At 37.3% G+C, this 24,378-nt stretch overlaps 1 long non-coding RNA gene across 7 annotated transcripts in view; it reads right to left on the bottom strand.

The window, feature by feature from the left end:
* Nucleotides 1-24,378, bottom strand: part of LOC112582250 — a 374,767-nt gene that overhangs the window by 67,239 nt on the left and 283,150 nt on the right. The window contains exon 5 of one of the 7 annotated variants that reach the window (XR_006548193.2): nt 18,406-19,297. The exons of the other annotated variants lie outside the window; for them this stretch is intronic. This is a non-coding gene — a long non-coding RNA (uncharacterized LOC112582250). Of the gene's footprint in view, nt 1-18,405; nt 19,298-24,378 lie in introns of those variants that run through there. 7 annotated transcript variants of the gene reach the window in all.

The raw sequence follows: 24,378 nt of genomic DNA on the forward strand, positions 1-24,378 counted from the left end.
GCCAGTAATAATGGATTTGATTTGGGTCATATCTGAATGGACTAGTGGTTTTCCCCACTTTCTTCAACTTAAGTCTGAATTTGGCAATAAGGAGCTTATGATCTGAGCTACAGTCAGCTCCTGGTCTTGTTTTTGTTGACTGTATAGAGCTTCTCCATCTTTGGCTGCAAGGAATATAATCAATCTGATTTCGGTGTTGACCATCTGGTGATGTCCATGTGTAGAGTCTTCTCTTGTATTGTTGGAAGAGAGTGTTTTTATGACCAGTGCATTCTCTTGGCAAAACTCTATTAGCCTTTGCCCTGCTTCATTCTGTACTCCAAGGCCAAATTTGCCTGTTACTCCAGGTATTTCTTGACTTCCTACTTTTGCATTCCAGTCGCCTATAGTGAAAAGGACATCTTTTTTGGGTTTTAGTTCTAAAAGGTCTTGTAGGCCTCCATAGAACCATTCAACTTCACCTTCTTCAGCATTACTGGTTAGGGCATAGACTTGGATTACTGTGATATTGAATGGTTTGCCTTGGAAACAAAGAGAGATCATTCTGTAATTTTTGAGATTGCATCCAAGTACTGCATTTCGGACTCTTTTATTGACCATGATGGCTACTCCATTTTTTCTAAGGGATTCCTGCCCATAGTAGTAGATATAATGGTCATCTGAGTTAAATTCACCCATTCCAGTCCATTTTAGTTTGCTGATTCCCAGAATGTCGATGTTCATTCTTGCCATCTCCTGTTTGACCACTTCTAATTTGCCTTGATTCATGGATCTGACATTTCTGGTTCCTATGCAATATTGCTCGTTACAGCATCAGACTTTGCTTCCATCACCAGTCACATCCACAACTGAGTATTGTTTTTGCTTTGGCTCCATCCTTTCATTCTTTCTGGAGTTATTTCTCCACTGATCTCCAGTAGCATATTGGGCATGTACCAACCTAGGGAGTTCTCCTGTCAGTATCCTATCATTTTGCCTTTTCATACTGTTCATGGGGTTCTCAAGGCAAGAATACTGAAGTGGTTTGCCATTCCCTTCTCCAGTGGACCACATTCTGTAAGACCTCTCCACCATGACCCTCCCATCTTGGGTGTCTCCACATGGCATGGCTTTGTTTCATTGAGTTAGACAAGGTTGAACTATGGACAGAGGTTCATTACATTGTACAGGAGACAGGTTTCAAGACTATGCCCATGGAAAATAAATGCAAAAAAGCAAAGTGGCTGTCTGAGGAGGCCTTACAAATACCTGTGAAAAGAAGAGAAGCGAAAAGCAAAGGAGAAAAGGAAAGATATAAGCATCTGAATGCAGAGTTACAAAGAATAGCAAGGAGAGATAAGTGAGCCTTCCTCAGTGATCAATGCAAAGAAATAGAGGAAAACAACAGAATGGGAAAGACTAGAGATCTCTTCAAGAAAATTAGAGATGCCAAGGGAACATTTCATGCAAAGATGGGCTCAATAAAGGACAGAAATTGTATGGACCTAACAGAAGCAGAAGATATTAAGAAGAGGTGGCAAGAATACACAGAAGTACTGTACAAAAAAGAGCTTCATGACCCAGATAATCACAATGGTGTGATCACTCACCTAGAGCCAGACATCCTGGAATGTGAAGTCAAGTGGGTCTTAGGAAGCATCACTATGAACAAAGCTAGTGGAGGTGATGGAATTCCAGTGGAGCTGTTCCAAATCCTTAAAGATGATGCTGTGAAAGTGCTGCACTCAATATGCCAACAAATTTGGAAAACTCAGTGGCCACAGGACTGGAAAAGGTCAGTTTTCATTCCAATCCCAAAGAAAGGCAATGCCAAAGAATGCTCAAACTGCCACACAATTGCACTCATCTCACACACTAGTAAAGTAATGCTCAAAATTCTCCAAGCCAGGCTTCAGCAATACGTGAACCATGAACTTCCAGATGTCCAAGCTGGTTTTAGAAAAGGCAGAGGAATGACAAATCAAATTGCCAACAATCACTGGATCATGGAAACAGCATGAGAGTTCCAGAAAAACATCTATTTTTGCTTTATTGACTATGCCAAAGCCTTTGACTGTGTGGATCACAATAAACTGTGGAAAATTCTGAAAGAGATGGGAATACCAGACCACCTGATCTGCCTCTTGAGAAATCTCAAGGTCAGGAAGCAGGTCAGGAAGCAACAGTTAGAACTGGACATGGAACAACAGACTGGTTCCAAATAGGAAAAGGAGTATGTCAAGGCTGTATATTGTCACCCTGCTTATTTAACTTATATGCAGAGTACATCATGAGAAACGCTGGGCTGGAAGAAGCACAAGTTGGAATCAAGATTGCCGGGAGAAATATCAATAAGCTCAGATATGCAGATGACACCACCCTTATGGCAGAAAGTAAAGAGGAACTAAAAAGCCTCTTGATGAAAGTGGAGAGTGAAAAAGTTGGCTTCAAGCTCAACATTCAGAAAACTAAGATCATGGCATTTGGTCCCATCACTTCATGGGAAATGGATGGGGAAACAGTGGAAACAGTGTCAGACTTTATTTTTGGGGGCTCCAAAATCACTGTAGATGGTGATTGTAGCCATGAAATTAAAAGACGCTTACTCCTTGGAAGGAAAGTTATGACCAATCTAGACAGCATATTAAAAAGCAGAGACATTACTTTGCCAACAAAGGTCCATCTAGTCAAGGTTATGGTTTTTCCAATGGTCATGTATGGATGTGAGGGTTGGACTGTGAAGAAAGCTGAGCGTGAAGAATTGATGCATTTGAACTGTGGTATTGGAGAAGACTCTTGAGAGTCCCTTGGACTGCAAGGAATCCATCCTAAAGGAGATCAGTCCTGCGTGTTCATTGGAAGGACTGATGCTGAAGCTGAAACTCCAATACTTTGGCTTCCTCATATGAAGAGTTGACTCATTGGAAAAGACCCTGATGGTGGTAGGGATTGGGGGCAATAGGAGAAGGGGATGATAGAGGATGAGATGGCTGGATGGCATCACTGACTTGATGGACATGAGTTTGAGTGAACTCCCAGAGTTGGTGATGGAGCGGCCTGGCGTGCTGTGATTCATGGGGTCGCAAAGAGTCGCACATGACTGAGCGACTGAAGTGACCTGAATAATGGATTATTACCAGTCCCAAAACAAGTGATGCATGTGTGATAAGATCAGTGTATATCCTCTATTTCACTCACATTAGTGGGGATTCTGTCTAAAACATTTGTATTTATTCTAGAGTAGATGGCTAACTTTGAAATGAAAAAAGTGATATAAAATTTACTAAGATAGTAGAGGGTAATGAGATGAACAAATGGGCTTGTAGGATTTAAAAATTTCCTAGAGGTATCATTTTGAATATCAGATCAAATTCTATTATATATGGGTAAACAAGAGGGTAAAGTGATTTTTCATTTTGTAGAATGCCATAGCTATAATTTTCTACTGATTACATTTTAGCAAGTCATTTAATTAATATATTTTGTATTTCTATCATCAGACTCTTTGTTGAAATAAATGTTCAAATTCTGCATAAAACATGTTTCTCTATACATATTCAGTAAGTTTTGCTATAAGTGAATGTGAATTTTCTGCTCATTTTGGACATATGTGGCAACTGTCAATGAAAATTGGTCAAGGGAATTAAATTTATAGGATAAAGGCTAAGCTTTTCACCTAAAAACTTACTTCATGTTACATTTAATTAATTTTATTGAAATGAATAAGGCCAGCAAACTCCAGGAGATGGTGAAGGACAGGGAAGCCTGGTGTGCTGCAGTCCATGGCATTGCAAAGAGTCATACATGACTGAACAACAACAAAGGCCAAATTAAATTTTAAATTTTAAGACTTTATACAGGCAATGAAGGAATCATTATTTTGGAACTAAGTATCTTGTAAAAATACTTTTCTTCAAAGTACCTTATAAAATTTCATTTAAAATCAACCATATATTGGAAATTGCCTGGCAGTTCAGTGATGGTCCAGTGGTTAGGACTCTGCATTTTCACTGGCAAAAGCATGGATTCTGTCCCTAGTAGGGAAACTACGCAAGCCACATGGTAAGTCAAAAACATAAAATAAAAAAAAATCATACATTATGTATCATTTAAAAAAATTTTGTTAATATGAGTATCTATAACATTATTCAAAAATATATATGAATAATTTATTCTTAATGTTATTTCATATAAAGAATTATACTATTTAAATATTCTAGACTTTTCCCTGAATAAAAGACATTAAAATAACTGTATACATAACTCAAGACTGTACAAGCATTAATTATCAGACATTTCAGATATTTAAGAATTAAAAGTTATTACATTGTTTTTGAAGTAAGGCAGTAGAAGGATGGGCTCCTTTTGGAAAAGTGAGAATAGTATCAAATGCTATTATAATCAAATTAGTTAACTATATAGTTCAGTATGTTTTCCTTTGTGTGTAATGAACCTGAGGGAAAATATTGAATCTAAATAGCAGCTCTAGTGAGGTACCAGAGGTCAAATGTTAAAATCCTTTTCTTAGTAAGAGGCACTATAGCATCACCTGCAACAGTCAACAGATATGCTTACAGAGCGCAACCGTTTTTGCGGCAATATTCTCTTAGGGTATATTAGTGAACAAAACAGACATTTGTCTTCTTGGGGCTTCTAGTCTAGCAAGGAGAGACAGAATAAAAGAATAAAACAATCATAATAAGTAAGCAAATGATATGGCCTGTTATAAAGTGGTAAGTACTATGACAGAAGAAAAAATGGAGCAAGTTAGGTGGGGGGAGGAGAATTAGACTCTAAAATGTAGGGTATGCATTGTGGTGACAAGTCGGATGCTCAGTGCAGGCCACCCCATGCAGCAGGTGACAACTGAAAAAGACAAACTAAATTATCCAAGTAGAGATCTAGGGGATGGGTATTCCAGGAAGAGACAGCCTAGTGCAAAGGCCCCAGGGTGGAAACAGGAATGCCGGTGCCACTAAAGTGCAGTGAGTAGAGGATAGTAGTGTGTGAGGTCATGGAAATGACTGGGGCCAGATTTTTTTAGGTCAGCAGACATTTCTTTAAAAAGCCCAATAGTAAAAATTTTGGGCTTTGCAACACATCATCTTTATTGCCAACAACTCATTTCTACCTGCTACTGCTAAGTCACTTCAGTCATGTCCAACTCTGTGCGACCCCATAGATGGCAGCCCACCAGGCTCCCCCGTCCCTGGGATTCTCCAGGCAAGAACACTGGAGTGGGTTGCCATTTCCTTCTCCAGTGCATGAAAGTGGAAAGTGAAAGTGAAGTCACTCAGTCGTGTCCAACTCAGCAACCCCATGGACTGCAGCCTATCAGGCTCCTCCACCCATGGGATTTTCCAGGCAAGAGTACTGGAGTTGGGTGCCATTGCCTTCTCCACATTTCTACCTATGTAGTGCCCAAGCAACCATAGACAAGATATAAGTAAATATAACTATGTTCCAATTAATGTTATTTATGGACATTGAAGAGCTTCCCTGATGGCTCAGATGGTAAAAAATTTTGCCTGCAATGCAGGAGACATGGGACACATGGGTTTGATCCCTGGGTCAGGAGGATCCCCTGGAGGAGGGCATGGCAGGCCACTCCAGTATTCTTGCTAGGAAAATCTCATGGACAGAGGAGTCTGGTGGGTTACAGTCCATAGGGTTGCAAAGAGTTGGAGACTGAGCTTGTATGCACATTGTCATTGAAAGTTAAATTTCATATATTCTACAGTTACAAATTTTTTAACCATTGAAAAATATAATACCATCCCTAGCTCATGGGTTATTAAAATATGTAGTGGGCAGATTTGGTATGCATGTCATAACTGCCAACCCTTTATGTGACATAGTTTGCCATTACAAGGATTTTGGGCTCTTGGGCTCTATTCAGTGGGGTTTCAGTGTGGGGTTTTCAGCAGAACAACAGCAAGATAGGTCTTCTACTTTCTAAAGATCACAGGAATGGCTGTGTTGAGGAGAAAAGATACAGGGCAAGAGTATTAGAATAAGAGAGACCTGTTCAGAGGTCAATAGAGAATTCCAGGCAAAAGATGTGGAGGCTGAGACCAAGGAGTATTGGAGACAGAAGGAAGTGGTCAGATTCCAGAACTGTTTTAAAGGGGGATCCAGTAGTCTTCCTGCTGTTTATGTATACAGAGTGTAAAATTACATGAAGGCACACAGGTTGCCTCCAGAACAACTTGCAGAAAAAATAAAGACATTAGAACCAGATTAACCTTAATTCAAACCCCATCTCACTGTCAAAGCGACATTGAACAAACTTAACACTTCCATGCTTAGATTCCTAAGAGTGAAATGGGGATGATGATATTTATCTCACAGAGTAAGGCAACATCGTAGAGCAACTATCAGGTATTCAGTGGTAGCACTGCACTCTATGACGTGAACTTCATAACACTCGTCACAATGAATTCAACCACCTAACATGGCAGGTCATGTCATGTCCTCATTGTGGAGAACCTAAGCACACACTCCAGTCCTGCCCAGTATCATGCAGGCTGTTCACTGTAGGGCTGACCTTCACACTCGTTCCACCTGACTCCAGAATCCATGCTGTTAATGATTATGCTGCCTTACTTCCCTGGAAAAGTTATAATTCATTTCTCATAAAACTGGAAACCAACCAACAAATAACTGTCAGAGCCTATCTTAAAACCAAGTACAACAGATCAGGTGTTAGAAAAAGAAAACAAAAAACAATGAGCACATCCTAATACTGGGGAAAAGATCTAAACAAGGAATAAAATTATTGTAATGAGTGTGCACAGGAAAGAAATTTAGGAAAGGAATATATTAAGGCAAATAGAACTTCATATCACATTGGGTCTTGATTATCCATGGAGACAGTTTGTCTTTCATAGGGAAAAAGGAAGACACAAATTCAGTCATTCATTGGATAAATATGTTGGAGTGCCAAGAATCATTGCTGAAACTTAAAAGTACAAGTAAAGAAGCTAGATATGGCATCTGTCCTCTTGTAGAAACCATCATTTGTGATTAAAGGGGCCTATTTTTAGTGGGATTAAGAGACCTTTAATATCCTTGTAAAGGAAAAGAATCAGAATGAGGGAAGCATAATTCAGCCCCTAAAGAGGAGAGTAATTATTGAAGTTGAAATAGGAATTTTGTGTTTTCTAATTGCTTAAAGGGAGAGTTCAGGGGAGTGAAGAAGGAAGCATGAAAATATTAAATTGATTGGATTATTACTAGTCACTTCTTAACTAAAATTTCCACCTGGATTAGGGTGCTGCTCTCTTCCAGGCTGTCAGAGCCACAAACCAGCAGAGACTGAGAGGGTAAGGAAGCACAGGAGAAAGGAGGCCAACAAATACAGTTATAATAAAGAAAAGATCACCTCAGAAGGCGTGTACCGGTCAAGGTAAATGTAGTTAATAATGACAAATATAAATACCAGTATAAGTGAACATATGGCAAAAACTCAAGAATGATGTGAAGTGCGAAGAAATAGACTTGTGATTATTATACATTTTGATTGATTTATAAGCAAAATATATGGATCTCTACATGAACACTGACAAAAAAGAAGAAAAGATTTTAAAGGAGAGAATATCACATCACATCGTCACATCTGAGGCAGCTCTGTTGTAGAGACAGGGATAGTTTCAGCTAAGTTCTCTCTGTTTTTCCTTACAATGCCAAGTCCTGAGCTGGGCGGAGCCCCTGTTTTCTGTAGTGCACTCACCCTGTGCACCTAACACTGCCTGCTGGCTGGTGGCAGCATCTCCTTGATGAGCAGGCCAGGGCCAGTCCCAGGCAGCTCCCCTTTCAGCCTGACAGCTGCATATCCCAGGTGGTCTGACATTTGAGATGGAGGCTGTGGATAAGATTGAAGGTGTTTTAGGGGAGAAGTAGGCTGTGAATAACACCAAGACTTCATCCAGATGGAATCACTCATGAGACAACCTGAGATAGTCTATTACTGCCCATATGTCTTCTAGGTCTCCAAAGGCCAGGCTCCATTGATTTATAAGAAACCTACTATTTATGCTTTTGGCTCATTTCACAACAGACTACAGTAAAGGATTTATCAGAGATGCTGCTGTTTCTGGCAGTTGTTGGGATTTTATAAGTTCTTTAAATAAAACAGTCTCCATAAATATCCTAGTAAACATCAGACAATAAAGTAAATATTTGGGGGTTAGATTCAGTTTATTTCCTCTTAATACACACCATCTTTTTACAAGTTTCCTTCTGAGTACAGCACCATGGCAAAACCTTTTATAGAACATACCTATTTTAGGTAAATAAATAAATATGTGACTCCAAAGAAATAAAAATTACTAGATATAGCTAAGCTCACAGTATTGCTTAAACACTTTCTCTCTTGCAGATAAGCCTTGGAAGAATTATTTCATTATTTTTTCCAGCACAATCAGTTATTAGTGTATCTTATTTATAGATGGTTCTTTGAGGAACTATAGTAATATAGCAAAATATCAGTTATTTCATCACACTAGTGAATTTAATGAACCTGAAGGTGTGTGTTATTTTAGCACTTACTGTAGCTCCTGTGAAAACCCAGTGGTGCTAAAATCTGTAAACCTGTCATTGCTTAAGTAATAACCTTGTTAAAAGCATCTTCATTTAACTTACTTTAGCTTCTGCAGGATGTAGGTTTTATTTTATCAGTGCAGAGAGTAGGTGTTTCAAACCCAAACCACTTATTGTAAATATAATTAATTGTAGTTCATTAATTTATTCACAGTGTTATTGCTTTTATTTTCATACTTAGGTTAAATTAAATATTGTCTGGAATCTAGTACCTATTTTCAATTTTTTACAAACTGTTAATTCACATTGAATTTCTGTAGTTACAGGAGTAAATTTTAGTTTGCACCAATGAAAATGTTCATTTTAATTTTTAATACTCCTTTATGTGAGGCACTACAGACTCTTCCCCGCTCCCCTATATACAATGTAGATTTTTTTTAAGTGCACTTTTGTTAATCTACTTGGAATGGATTTGAATTTATTCTTGCCTTTTCAAGATATGAAGAAAATTGGATATTGATGGTAGGTGTTCAGAATTATCAATTGATTTCTACAAGAACACATCTAAATTATTGAAATGCTGGCAATAAAAATGGGAACTCCCTCCTATTTAGGACTACTCATGACAAGAGAGGAGGAGAAGGAAGGGAAAGACAGAGCAGAGCAGATGAAAGAGGACAAAACTATAATTTATATAATGATAGTCTCAAAACAAAAACAAACTTTTGATAATTACTCGGACAAGCCAATAACAAGGTGTACGATAAAAGCTATATGTTATCAACCACTGTGAAATCCTTGACTGATTGCATAATGCAGGCAGTAAACACTGACACATGTTCTGTTCCATGACCACATTCAGAAGAACAACATCATAAAAGGTGTTGGTGGCAACCACTGTTTCATTGATAAATGACATTAGTTAAAGAGCTACTAGCCTAATAGAGAGATGAAGATTTTTATCAAATTTTCCTTCCCCAAAATGTATCAAGAAAAACGCAGGATAGAAATAGTATAATAGACCCAGTTAGCAATAAATTGAACCTGTCAAGGTGGTTTTGTTTCTGAATCCATTATTTGTAATCAATTTTTTTATAAGGTCATAATTCCTCATTTGGTTTGTTTATGCCTTTGAAAATTGATGATCAATGATGTTCATCTTTACAAAAAGAAATCTCCAATTTAACTTGAATTTTAGTGCTTTAAAATCTATAATAATGATCAAATATATTGATTATTATGATAATCAAGATATCTTTGTAAAATCCCCCTAAATTGTAACCCTGATATTGATAATCTTTTTCTTCTCCTCTTATAAATGTTGATTTTAAATTTGGAGATAGAAAGGGTGAGGAGAGGAAACACATCAAGAACTAAGACAATTTCTTAGGATATTTTCAACATTTAAAATAATTATTATTTTCCATTTTATGATTTGTGTCTTTAAGATGAAGGTTCTTAGAATTATGAATATTTAGATGGGTTGAAAAGTGGGTCATTCAAATAGAGTATATTTAAACATACAGCTAAAACTGTTTCAAAATTGCATATATACTTTTGTTATCAGTCTCTTTTTGTAACATAACTGTTACTAAAAACTTTCTTTAGTAATTTAGTCAATGTTTATATGACTTGAATAAATGACATTTTTAATCAGAATATTAATCAACCATGTTATTTTTATTTGGTCTGACAGTATAGTTATTAAACAATAGCCAGACTAAAGATTTACACAATTGTATCTTTCAATAAGATACACTTTAAATGTACACTAAAGATAGAAAAAAGTAATGAAATTCACAATTATATCAAGGATTTTTTTAAATTAAATCTATTGGTTGTTGGTATCTGTGAACTCTTAAGAATAAACACCTGCAGTGTTTTATTATGTAAAAAGGTGGTTTAATTGCATCTTATTTATCACAGACAAATCAAGCCCTATTCAGAAGATAATAATGACACAGTAATTGGATCAGTAATTGGTTCAGGATGATTCAATATTGTACTAATAATCATAAATACTGCTGTCTTCTGCTTTGATTCAAGGCTGACATGCTAATATAGATTGGATTTAGAGCAATAAATATTAGTGAACTGGATCTAGTATTAATATCTAGATCCTTACTTTGGCTATGCCAGCCAGAAACAGGTACAAAACATATGCACTACTTGAGAACATATTTTAAATTACAATATGAATTCATTAGCTTCCCTGATAGCTCAGTTGGTGATGAATTCATCAATGTACTTTATTGGCTTTTCTTAACTATTCATCTCTGAAACCAACATCTTCAATGTATGGAGGTGGAAGGGAGTAGACAAGAAGACATTTCCTTATTTTTCTTATAAAAATGATCATTTTGGTGGAGTAATACAGCTTTTACATTTGATTGAGCTAGTTACCATGGAGGATGTGACATGATGACCTGGTGGGCAAAATTATTCACATGCCAGTCATGTAATGATGGATAAGAAAATCATTCCCATTACCACACTGTGTTCAGCAGACACTTGGCGGTTAAACAGGACTATTTCCTAGCCAGTGTGGTGGCAGCCTTTCACTGAGAGCCAAAGGAGAGGGAGGCTCATTATGTAGGAAACAATGATCCTTATTCACTCAACATGGAAACTTGCCTCACAAGAACACATTGGATAGCTCTGGTCTGGAATAAAAATGGCATATCCCCTTTTATCAATGGAACAGAAACCTAGGATCAACATGCCTAGCTTGGAATTCTGCCTACTAGTGATAGAAATGGATATATTCAGGCATTTGTTTATTTATGACCATTTCCATGGATTGGAGGGATTGGAGAGGTGCTTACTGTCTTCCCAGTTGCTTCAGTCGTGTCTGACTCTTTGTGACCCCATGGACTGTAGCCTGCCAGGCTCCTCTGTCCATGGGATTCTCCAGGCAAGGAAACTGGACGGTGTTGCCATTTCCTTTCTACTGCTGCTGAAATAGGTCTCTTTTGTGGGGAAAGAGAAAGGGGTAGCTCACAGGTGCCAATGAAAAATGTAACTATGCACTTTTAACTCCAAAGTTATAAGACTGCTGGAGACAACCGATTGGGTGTGTAATATTTACCTGGCAATGGGAGGATATTGGGAGAATATTTTTTCTATTGTTTTAGCTAAACAGGATAATGGAAAAATAAGAAAGCCTTCTTAAGTGAACAATGCAATGAAATAGATTAAAAAATAGAATGGAAAAGACTAGAGATCTCTCAAGAAAATTAGAGATCTGAGAGAGTCAGTTCCTAGGCAGGTTGATAGGGAGTCTAGGGGTCCCCAAGGAGAGAGGGGTCTGGAATTCTCAAGGAGGAAGAAAGGACAAACTTTTTTTCTTTCTCCACATTCCTTAGGATTATATAATAATAATGTATCCTGCCTAAGGACAGTCTTTGGATTCAATCTTCTTTTATCTTAAATGTAAATTATGGGAGTAGGTCTGATGAGGTCTTTACAACCTCCAGACATTCTTTGGATTATATAACCTCATTGTTAACACTAGCAAGCGGGTACTCTTTCTGCCCCCTTCTGATGCCTATGTCAGAAGCTTTCTCTATCTCCTTTATACTTTAATAAAACTTTATTACACAAAAGCTCTGAGCGATCAAGCCTCGTCTCTGGCCCCAGATTGAATTCTTCTCCTCCGAGGGCCAAGAATCCCGGTGTCTTCGCGTGATTCAACAACAACCTTTCAGCATCTGGTCCCATCTCTTCGTAGGTAATAAATAGGGAAAAGGTGAAAACAGTAACAGATTTCATTTTCTTGGGTTCCAAAATCACTAAGGACTGCAGCTATGAAATTAAAGACATTTGCTCCTTGATAGAAAAACCATGGGCAAACTTAGACAGCATATTAAAAAGCAGAGACATCATTTTACCAACATAAGTCAATATAGTCAAGGCTATGATTTTTCCAGTAGTCATGTATGGATGTAAGAGTTAGACCATTAAGAAGGCTGAGTACCAAGGAATTGATGCTTTCGAACTGTGGTGCTGGAGAAGACACTTGAGAGTCCCTTGGACTGCAAGGAGATTGAGCCAGTCAACCTTAAAGGCTAACAACCCTGAATATTCATTGGAAGGACTGATACTGAAGCTCTAATACTGTGTGTTGGAAGAAAAAAAAAATACCAGAAAATAGCCACCTGATGCAAAGAGCTGATTCACTGGAAAAGACCCTTATGCTGGGAAAGATTGAGGGCAAGAGGAGAAGGTGGTGACAGAGGATAAGACAGTTGGATGACATAACTGACTCAATGGCATGAGTTTGAGCAAACTTTGGGAGACAGTGAATGACAGGGAAGCCTAGCATGCTGCATTTCATGGTATTGCAAGGAGTCAGACATGACTTGGTGACTAAACAACAAAAACAAGGATAATGGAATGCACAAGAGCTATGTATAGGACCAAAAGAATGTCATGGAGTAGAGAACCAATGCTTCCTGGTAAAGAACTCAAACATAATAATACATTTCCTAGGAATAATAGAGAGGTCAATGAAACCAATGAATCTGGAGAGGAGTTGGATTATTCTGTTACCTATCTCTTGCTTTTGGCTTTTTGTTATTTACAAATTGGTAATTTGAAATGGAATTTACTCTCCAAAGTTCATTATGAAGAAAATGAATACAAACCTTATCAAATTTATTACTTATACAAATACTCCAGGATGAGATGAGTATTAAGATTTCTTTCATATCATTGATCTCTGTTCTAATTATTTAAAGAACATAGAGTGATGTGATTAATTTCTTATAACCAAAGTCACACAGGAAACACAAGTAGACGAACTGTGTGTTGGAAGAAAAAAAAAAAAAGCCAGAACATCCTATATCAGTGTCCTTAAAGAGACTTTGATTAACCCAACGATTCCATTCAAGGGAACAAGCTTCAGCCTGTTCTTGTGTTCTCAATCCACCCTCTTCATTCAAGGTATGGAAGAGGCAATTTTCTAGCATACACTCAGTTGAATCTTTTCTAATGGTATCCATGTTGGCGCTATTTTCTAGGTAGGCATGGAGGGATGTCTTCATCATTCACAGGAGTCTGGGGTTACGCCAAAGGCAAAGACAACTCCACAGACAAGGGAAATAAATAATTTCAGTTCCCGAATCAGTATTGAGTCCACTAACACCTGAGCAGTGAAAATCCTGTGGTGTCTTCATTCAAGAGCCAGGAAATTCCATGTGTTTATGGAATCAAGTTCTCTTCTAAATGGAGTGACTATTTATTGTTTAGTATCCATGAAAGGAAATCTACAGTCAAATAGCAGACAGACATCACACATTCCTTGTGCATCTACGCCCCAGTGGCTCCAGTGCTGAACCAACTGCTCATGAGTTACAGGATAACTAACTCACTTGGTCCTATTTCTCCCTGAAACTCGACATGTAGCTGTGGTTCACTGGTTTAGTGACGTGAATGAAGGGAATTCACTGCACTTCAAATCTCTCATTACACCTTAATTAGGACCCCAGCTAGAAATATCAATGTTTTAACAACTGTAGCAGACAAGGTTTCTTTTTTTTTGCTTAATCATATATTGTAAAGCAGATTGAAGTACTTTATCAATGTTTTCTTCTTTTGTTTTTTTTTTTTTGTCCTATTGAGAATCCACGGCTAAGTGTACTAACATAAAAACTAAGGCTGTGATCTTTCCATTTTAATTCTCAGCTCAGTCAGCAACAGAGTTAACAAATGATAACAGTAATCATAGAAAATACATTGTTAATGAATAACAAATGCATAACTATTAAATTTTTGTTGTGTTGAATTTTGTTTTCTATGTTTGTGGGTGTTATTTTTTAAACAGAAATTTTGTCACTGAGGCAACTTAGACTCTTTTTCAGTTTTTAAATTTCCAAGTAATTATAAACATTTTTAATCATCATTTTGATCTTAGAAATTTGTTTTGGGACCACCAACTACTAGTGTTCTTAACCTGGAGCTCCTGAGTAACTTCCCCTGCGAAGTGCCATTCTGTGGCAGAAAACTTATTTGAATACTTGTAACATCTGGATCATAAATAATAAAAACCTATGTTTTAGGTATCTGTATAATAACCATCTCTATAGCAAAAGAGGGAGAACATTTTGTTTTACCTAATATTTATAATTTCAAATATTTAACTTCCCCCAAACAAGGTTACAGTACATTTCCAATTAACAACAAAATAAAATAAACCATAACTTTAAAAATACAACTTTAAATCAAAGAAAGAAGACAAACAATACTAAAATTTAATCTGTCCTTTGGGGCAGGAGACAGCTTACAGGTTCTAGTCAGCCAGCTAAATGACAGTCAGAAAAGATCATGTGACTGGGGTCTAAAAACTAATTAATCTCCATAAAGCTGTAAGTGAGGTAGGTAAGATGACTTGAAATCTGATTACATTATTGCATTTAAGGGGAGAAAATGCTGCATGTATTTTTCATGTTGATTTTAACCACCTGAGCCCTTAATGACGTTTTGTACCTTGGAAGAAAACTCATATTTCATCCATATTTTAGAATGAACTACAAAGATGCTACTGTCATTAGTATATGATTTACGTATTTGCTGTAAATAACATGAAAATGAATCATGTAGGATGCCTTTGTAAAGTTTTCAAAGAATAAGTAATTCTTTGAAAGGTAGATTCACTGTGAAAAGGAAGCTGTAAACTGTAAGATTAAAAGAAATTGACAAAGATATTTAAAGGAAATAATAATTTTACTATCCTCACCCCTACTTCCATAAAAAGCAAATGATGAGATAGTATATTTTGGCTATTGGACATTTATGTGCTACATTTTTATTAGTTCTAAAGTCCTATACAAAATAATTCTGAAAATTTATTAAAATATGGTATTCTCTACCACTTCCATTATTCCAGTCACAGATAACATATGTAAACACTTTGTTAGAAGAAGTCATTCAAAATCCCATGGAACCTTCCAGTATATTTCACAGCTAATTCTTTTTTTGTTTTAACATTTAAATAAAAGAGACTTCTAAGCAATGATCCTTTAAATGTGTTCTCTTTTTATCTGTAGCAGAACAAGGAATATAGAATAATAATTTGGAGCATTATGTCTGGAATGCTGTGAAAACAATCCTTATTAGATTGGAATGAACCCTAAAGAGAGAGCGTGTTTGTGTCTGTGCGTGTTCAGTGTGTGTGTGGAGGGGGTGTGGGGGGTAGCATTATTTGTACATAAGAGAGAATGAAACGGAAATTTGGAGTTTTGTTAATAAGCACCATCAATCATAGATTATGCAAATTATATATCTGCAAAAATTTTATTTAAAAATTGGAAACATTATATTCTGAGTTAAAATACAAGGCAGGGAATTTATTGCTACCAGGTAATCCATTGTATACTGAACACAGAGAGAAGGTGACAGGCAGAATATATTCTCTAGTTTGTTTTATTAAAATTATAATTGTTTTCCCATAATAATATTAATGAATGCATGAGGAAACTGAATCACAAAAATAGAATGTCTCTCACTGAGAATCTGAAAGCACTTTATAAACAAAGGGCTTTTTTGACTCTATTTTATGTGAACAAAGTTTTTTTTGAGTTAAGGAATATTCACTACTTTGGGGCAAAAGTTACCATTTTTCATCTTGACAAAAAGACTAAATGCTAGTCAAGATTTTCCCAGTGTGCAAACTTTAGAAGCGCCATAAAGGACAGGTGTGGTTTAAGATTCAGAAGACAAGAAATATCTTTTGCTCCTTCATTTTTCTTTTCTCTAATCATATAAGGTGAACATGTATTTATTGTAATACATGGATAGATATACACCCAAAGACATACTCGTGCACAGGGAGGTGTGCAGGAGGGCATACCTAGAAGGGCTGCTAGAAGATTCTAAAGGTGTCTGCATCAGGCAGAGTGATGGAAAAGCACAGGAAGGAAAGCAAAGCCCCAGGAAGGAGAGCCACTCCATCTATTCTGACCTCTGCCTTCACATCCATCTAATCTCCTCTGTATCCACTTCCTATGATCCACTATCTTTCCACTTTGCCCTTTGGGATACAGAGTGTGGGAAACATTTTCCCCAACCTGAGTAAGTATTTATGAGTTTCTACTTCCTGAGTTCAGTGAATATTTTTAGACTGCAAAAAGCATTGTATGTCCTATGAATGATGGTATTAGTTAAAATATTATTACAATTATTTTGGAATAACTTATCACTGCTTAAATATCACAGGTTTATATTTCCAGCCACTGAATATTTGAAGCCTTAAGAGAATCCTTGCTAATGTATAACTAGTCAATATCCATGGTTAAAACTTAAAGGAGGTAAAAACGGAAACAATGACACTATGGAGAATTCTAGAAGTTTGTGTCAATTTCTAAAATGACCTATAGTAAAATAATGTATAAAATTATCCCTTGATATTAAAGAATGCTTAGTGGGAGACAAGGGTAGAGCTGAAGTAAAACACCTGCTGCTGCTGCTGCTGCTGCTAAGTCACTTCAGTCATATCTGACTCTGTGCGACGGCAGGTCGCACCAGGCTCCCCCATCCCTGGGATTCTCCAGGCAAGAACACTGGAGTGGGTTGCCATTTCCTTCAGTGCATGAAAGTGAAAAGTGAAACTGAAGTCGTTCAGTCATATCCAACTCTTAACGACCCCATGGATTGCAGCCTACCAGACTCCTCCATCCATGGGATTTTCCAGGCAACAGTACTGGAGTGGGGTGCCATTGCCTTCTCCCAAAACACCCTCTATTGAACTTTAAATTCTAACCAGAATTTTGTCCTATTGTGTAATGATACACCAAGGCCAGACCATTCCCACCAACCGTACTATAGAAAAATCTTATGGGCCTACACACCATCAATTCACTTTCCCAATATAACTGAATAGACAAAGCTTGCAACTCAAGATCAAGAAACCAGGGATGGAATAGAAAAATTTGAGGTGGGTATTCCTGGTGGCTCAGTGGTAAAGAATTCTGCCAATGTAGGAGATGGGCGTGCAATCTCTGGGTCAGGAAGATCCCCTAGAGAAGGAAATGGCAGCCCACTTGAGTATTTTTGCCTGGGAAATCCCATGGACAGAGGAGCTGGAAGGGCTATAGTCCATGGGGTCACAAAAGAGTCGGAAATGACTTAATGTCTAAACAACAACAACAATTCAAAGAAAAAGCTGATATATTCTCTATGCTGATATCTTTCTCCCAATTTTTTTTACTTTGATATTATGAAATTGTTCAGCAGTTCAAAAAATTCTGAGATTCAAACTGTGTCAACATTACAACACTTTGAATTTTTTAGTTGCTTTATGGCAAAGCCAATACAATATTGTAAAGTTAAAAAAAAAATAAAGTATGCCCTCAAAAGCTTGCTTTTTAAAGCGGTCGCTTGTATAAATGGCATAAATTGCCAACTCTTCTGCAATGGTGAATCAAATTTTATTGAGGTTGTGGAATTAAGTCTCTTCTTTCTTTTCTTTTTTTGCTTCCTTTTCTGACAAGGTATTTGCTAACATATCTGAAATTTGGATTTAATTTGAGATCTACTTTGACAATGAAAATGAAATTTGCTCAGTCATGTCTGACTCTGCAATCCCATGGACTATAGCCTGCCAGGGTCCTCTGTCCATGGAATTTTCCAGGCAATACTGGAGTAGGTTGCCATTCCCTTCTCCATGGCATCTACCTGACCCAGGAATCAAACCCAGGTCTCCTGCATTGGAGGCTAAGTCACTAGGGAAGCCCCCTACTTTGACAAGGCAGGGACAGATTTATGAAGCATCAAGATTTCTAATTGGTAGTTTGATTTGAGTGTTTGTTTGTGCCTGTGTTTGTTTATGTACTTATGTACTATTTCTACATTCATCCATCCACTTCTTTATGGACAGAACATTAGACAAAAATCCACTTTAATGAGAAACATAGGCAAATTCTTGTTTAACATAAAAGCCACTTCAACTATTAATCATGATTAGAGAAAATCCCCATTGTTACAGATTATCATTTAACTTCCAGAAGCTAGAAGCAGTGACAGCACAAAATTTTACAAAGCTTTATGTAATAAATTTGTGTAAATAAAGATTGTCCAACCTGATCTTTGATGGAACTTAGATTACTAATCAAATATACATAACCCATTTCATTTGTTAAGGTCTTGATTTTCTATATTATTTTGGCTTTGTCTTAACAAATACACTTGGCCATAATGAAAATAAACCTGCTGAAGTCTCTGAGGTCTGAGACAAGCTATAACACATTTCTTCACTGCGGGGTGGGCTCCTGGGATGCCTACTGAGAAAATGCCTGCCCACTGAGCATGCCCAGACTATTAAAATGAATTGACATGTTAATGCTGACAGGAAAAGAGCACAAGAGAGCTTGCTAAATTACTGCTCAGTCAGGCACTAGGAATTCCTGAGTGGCTAACTCCTGAGCATAATCCACAGCAAGCACAACAACAACAACAAAACTTTATTGTCAAATGCACCAAAACAAACACACACTAACAGGGTTGTCATGTTAGTAATCCACCTGCCCATAAATCATATGGATTTTAATCATACCTGCCACCTTAGCCGCTTATCCCCAGAGAAATTGTTTTCTTTTTGCTCCCTCCTTCATTCGCTTTCAATTATCTGGAAGCTGGTTCGCGTGTTTATTTATTTATCTAAAGTTCACATACTGTATGCATGCACAAATTTTCTCCAGGGGTCTGGACCAGGCAGATCATAGGAGGATGCAGTGGAGCATAGCAGCTAACAGCTCAGATGAATGTACTCAGTCTCAAAAACCTGCTTTGGACCATGATGACAAGGAAAGGGGAGGACAGAAAGTAATTAGTATGTGTACAATGATTGATTATGGCTTAATATTCAGGCATTTCACCTCCAGACCACTATACTTAGACTTAAAGAATGATGAAACAGGAAGTCCTCATGGTTTTTGATAAGTGAGGAAGAAAAAATTCTGTTTTTCCACATTTAAGTTATTACTTTGACTTCTGTGGACATGGCATAAAGTTTATTCACTTTTAAACATATATGTTTGATCAGTCTATTCACTGCATCAAGGAATTGTTTAAAATCTCAAACATTAAGATGAGCACAAATAAGTGACTTCTAGCCTTGGGCAGGCAAAGAAGAGATGAAAGGAAGCTACACATTTCAGATGAAATTATCCAGTCTCACCATTGTGTTGTCTCACTCCCATGAACAACTTCAGAAAATAATATCAATTTGGCTACTCAAGGAATAAGTAGTGACCTTTTCTCAGCAAAAGAAGTGAAAGAGGAGCATAGCTGCATTGTAGAGTTCATATCCTTTAGACAGAAAATTCATTTTCATTAGAAAAATTGGTCAAAAAATAGATATGTTAGATATGGCAAATTCAAAAGAAAGAAAACTTTCACTTTATTGTATCTGATTCAAGGGTTTTTGACACTGTGCTGTGTGTATGTATATGTGTAAGTCATGATGGCTTTTTATGCACATTCTGATCTATACTTGCCAAGCTGTGTATTAGCTCCATCTCTAGATAGAATCTGTTTAGAACACCCATAGAAATTAAAAGGATCACATGGAGTTTGACATTTTGCAAAATGAAAGAATAATGGATGTATTATATTGTGTGTTTTTTCCTTTTAATAAAAATGTCTAACTGACCCTTGGGAAGCTTGGCTAGAAGTTTAGAAGACTGATTCATTTTTCTTCCTCTTTATGCTCAAAAATACGAGAATGTAATTTCTCCAGCTTCATATTTTCTTTGATATTTCAGTAAGTTTGAGATTTCTTTCTTGTTCATAAATCATGAACTAAATAATCGAAGTGTACCCTAAAATACTTTGGTGTCTTTTGACTTTGCATCTTATATTCAAATGCCCAAACAAATCTCCCTGCTCTATTAACTTTTATGTTTGTCTTCTTATAACTATGGCCAAGGACCTGCCACAGAACATAAGAAGGATTTGACCTTTAACCTCAGATGTGAAATAATAAATAATCCATCTCATATTGGATATAAAATTCCCAAAGTGCCAGATTATTTATATATAAATTTATATATTCATATTCACTTAAGTGAATATTTTTGGGTGGAAAATAAACCATCCAAATTACATTTCATATTTTGCCATTACACATCTATACCTTAAAGATTGTGACCATAGCTTTATATTTTTTATAATCTCCCCTAAAAATGATATTCATTAATCTATTCATCAATTACTAATTAAGCATCTAACATGTGTCAGATGCCAGATCACAGTGTCTTAGGTAAAATAGCCCTTAATTGTTACATAGATTTAATTTAGACTGATCAATCTATATGTACTTATCTATTTGTGTATCCATCTCATTTCAAAAATATCAATTTTAAATTCCAAAATTAAACTGTACATGGTTTACATGAATTAAAGTAACCAAAATCCATCAATAACTTTTTATGTACCAATTAAAAAAAATGACCAACAAGATTTTGATTAGTCAAGTCTATAGTGCTCTATCTGTATCACATGGATGGGAAGAAAAGGGAGTCCAGGCAAAAGTAGAGCATCACAGAATTCCAAGAAATTCTCTGAAAGGCTGAGAAGGTAGAGTCAGGAGGATTGAAGGAGCTAGGGAAAATGTGAAATGGGAAGAGAGTATTTCAAGAAAGAGAATCCAATGCTATCAAAATACCAAACAACATAAGGACAGAAAAGGGTTTAGTAAGAAGATGTCATTGTTGATCTTGCAGGGGTGGTGGAATCAAAGTCAGATTATAGTGGCTTTAGAAACAAACAGAATTTCAGGAAGGAACAACTAGTACAGAAGATATTTTAAAGAGTTTTTAAGTGAGGGAGAGGGCAGAGGGATAAGACCATAGCTAGAGCTGGGATGATTTCAGGGACTCCACACTGGAACTATGTGTACAATGGTCTGTGTATGGATCCCCCTGGAGTTGTGCACTACACAAACACTGCAGCCTATACAGCGGCACTGGGGTTATTTATTTGGTCTTCGTTTTTAAAGTGAGAGAGTTGGGGGCCTGCTGAGTTGTTCATGAAAAGTGACTAATAGTAAAGAACAGGTTAGAGACACTAGGGAAAGCGAGGGAGATTCAAAACAAGTGCAATAGGAAACTTCCCCAGTGGTCCAGTGGCTAAGACTCCACTACTAATTCGGGGAGCTCGGGCTTGATCCCTGGTTGGGGAACTACATGCCGCAACCAAGAGTTCCAACGCCACAACCAAAGATTCCACATGCCTCAACTAAGACCCAGTGCAGCCAAAACAAACAAACAAAAACCAAACGCAATGGGGGAATGGGCCACAGTGGTATATGGCTTTTTATTTAGACAAATGAGAATTCAGGTCAGCTTATATTTATCACTTGGAATTCTGCCATGGATATACGCACTACCAGACTACACAAACCAGCCCTCAAGCACCTGATCAAGGCATCTATAAATGTGATTTTTATAAATTTGATCTTTTTACACCACTAACATGTGACTTTATTCACTTGAATTAGAGAAATATATATATATATGTTTTTTCACTGTAGTAATCGTAGCTCCTAGAGTACTGCCTATGGCAGGTATTCGGTTAATACTTATGGATTTTATAGGCATTTTTGTAATATTGGTATTTTTAAAAGTATGTTATTTTCTTGAAGAAAATACTATTGTTTGTCTAAAAGATCAACAATTCACCTTTTATCCCAGATTGGCAGATGTCAATTTTGTTTAAATTTGCCAACCAGCTCTTCCCCTGCAATTCAGGAGAATCGTGATGATTCTTAACATAGGTTGTGCTTGTCCTTTCACTCTGCTTGCCAGGGAGCTGTTGTGTGGTGGGCATGTGACCCTAGACTGGGCATGTGACCCAGGATTGGCCAAGGAGGTATGCAGAGAGATAGTTCTATGGGATTCCAGAAAATGTTTCTTTGTTGAGAAAATAAACTTAGAGAAGAAGTAGTTCCTTATCTTCTGCTTTACATCATTTTATCTCATTTTATACCTGGAACTAGGGTACCCATCTTATAAGCTTAAAAAAAAAAAAAATCCAACTTGCTGACCTTGCTAGAGGAGATAGATTCAGGTCATTGAAAAAGTGAATCCTGACTTTTTAAAACCATTCCACTGTGTTCCACTACCACCCGACTAAATGCCAGGGCCCAATAGAAATGGCAGCCATAATCCTTAATTACAAAATTTTGCAATTTCTTTGTTTTGAAGATACCATGTCCTCATAGGGACCCCCTCTGGTGGCTCAGACGGTAAAGCGTCTGCCTGCAATGTGGGAGACCCGGGTTTGATCCCTGGGTCAGGAAGATCCCCTGGAGAAACAAATGGCAACCCACTCCAGTACTCTTGTCTGGAAAATTCCATGGACTGAGGAGCCTGGTAGGCTATAGTCCATGGGGTTGCAAAGAGTCAGACGCGACTCAGCGACTTCACTTTCTTTCTTTCACTTTTGTCCTCATAGGAGTGAGAGGACACAAAAGAAATTAACAACAAGTGTTTCTTATCTGCAAGCTTGCCTGGGGACAGGTTCACTTACAAGATGATTCAGGCTGTTAACAGATTTTTCAGCAACATGATTCTTATATAATGTAATACAGATTTGGGAGGGACACCCCCTCCTCATGTGTAGTAGTACATGCTGAGTCGCTTACTTGTGTCTGCTCTTTGTGACCCCATGGATCGTACCCCACCAGGTTACTCTGTCCATGGGATTTCCCAGGCAAGAATACTGGAGTTGGTTGCTATTTCCTTCTTCAGGGGATCTTCCTGAATCAGGGATTGAACCCCATCCTCACCTTGTACACATGCTACGGTTAGAGGTAAGGTAGAGAGAGGTTCCTTCCACAATCTAGAGGAAACCATTATACAGGGGCTTGAAAGTAGGGCTCTTTAGTATCATCTTAGCTTCTGTCTACCAAAAGCCACCATTCAGCCAGCAATGATTCATGTCCTTCCAACATGCAGAATAAAGTCACCCCTCCTAAAGTCCTCAACAGTCTCATTCCATTATAGCACAAGATCAAAATCTTATCATGTAAACCATGTCTAGGTAAGTATAAGTATTCCAGGTGGAATCTGCTAAGAACAGCTAACTCTTGAGGCATTCTCTCCATCTGTAACCTTGTAAAACTAAAAATGAAAGCTGTCTGCCTTTAACAAACTCATTATAAAATAGTGAGGCAGACAAAATGACATTTATAGACAGTCAAGTTCAAAAGGGGGAGGGGGGGCAAGATAAAAAGGAGTCACTGTTCAGCCAGGCAAATGTTGGGTTTCTTGATTAGATTTCAAGGACTGAGAATAATTCTTTGTGGCTCTAGGCTCCATCCCCTTGTTGTTGCTTCAGTTTTTTGATCACTCTTCCTCTTTCATGAAAGGTAGCATAGGTTTACAGCTGAGAAACTGTAACAGGACTTCCAGCCAGTAGAATCTGGGGGTTTGGACTGTCTCCTTTCATATTATACTCACAGTCCTTTTTAATCCATCTGGTAGTAACTTCCTCATTGAAACCACTAACTCAAGTATTTTCTGGGTCTCCTGTGAGTTTTAATGGGTTCATGTCATAAGATAAAGACCAGGTTCACAGAGCTTTTTGAGATAATCCTTCCCTACCTTGGTGTCCTGCTAAAATGGCTAAAGGACACCACCCTTAGTAGAATCTTTATGGTTTGATTGGGAGGATCTGTTAGGCCTATTGTCACTCTCTTGAAAGGCCCTTTTTTGGTGACAGAATACCTTAACCTTTTCATTTTCTGAGGCTTAACTGAAAAGTTATAGAATCAAATCCTTGACTTTTTCTCCAGAACAAGCTTTCCTAGAAGTAAATCTCTTAATGTTCAACGTTTTTTTAGTAGTTCTTCCTTCAATT

The sequence above is a fragment of the Bubalus bubalis genome, chromosome 2 (assembly GCF_019923935.1).
Source record: "Bubalus bubalis isolate 160015118507 breed Murrah chromosome 2, NDDB_SH_1, whole genome shotgun sequence".
In the NCBI taxonomy this organism is placed as follows: domain Eukaryota; kingdom Metazoa; phylum Chordata; class Mammalia; order Artiodactyla; family Bovidae; genus Bubalus; species Bubalus bubalis.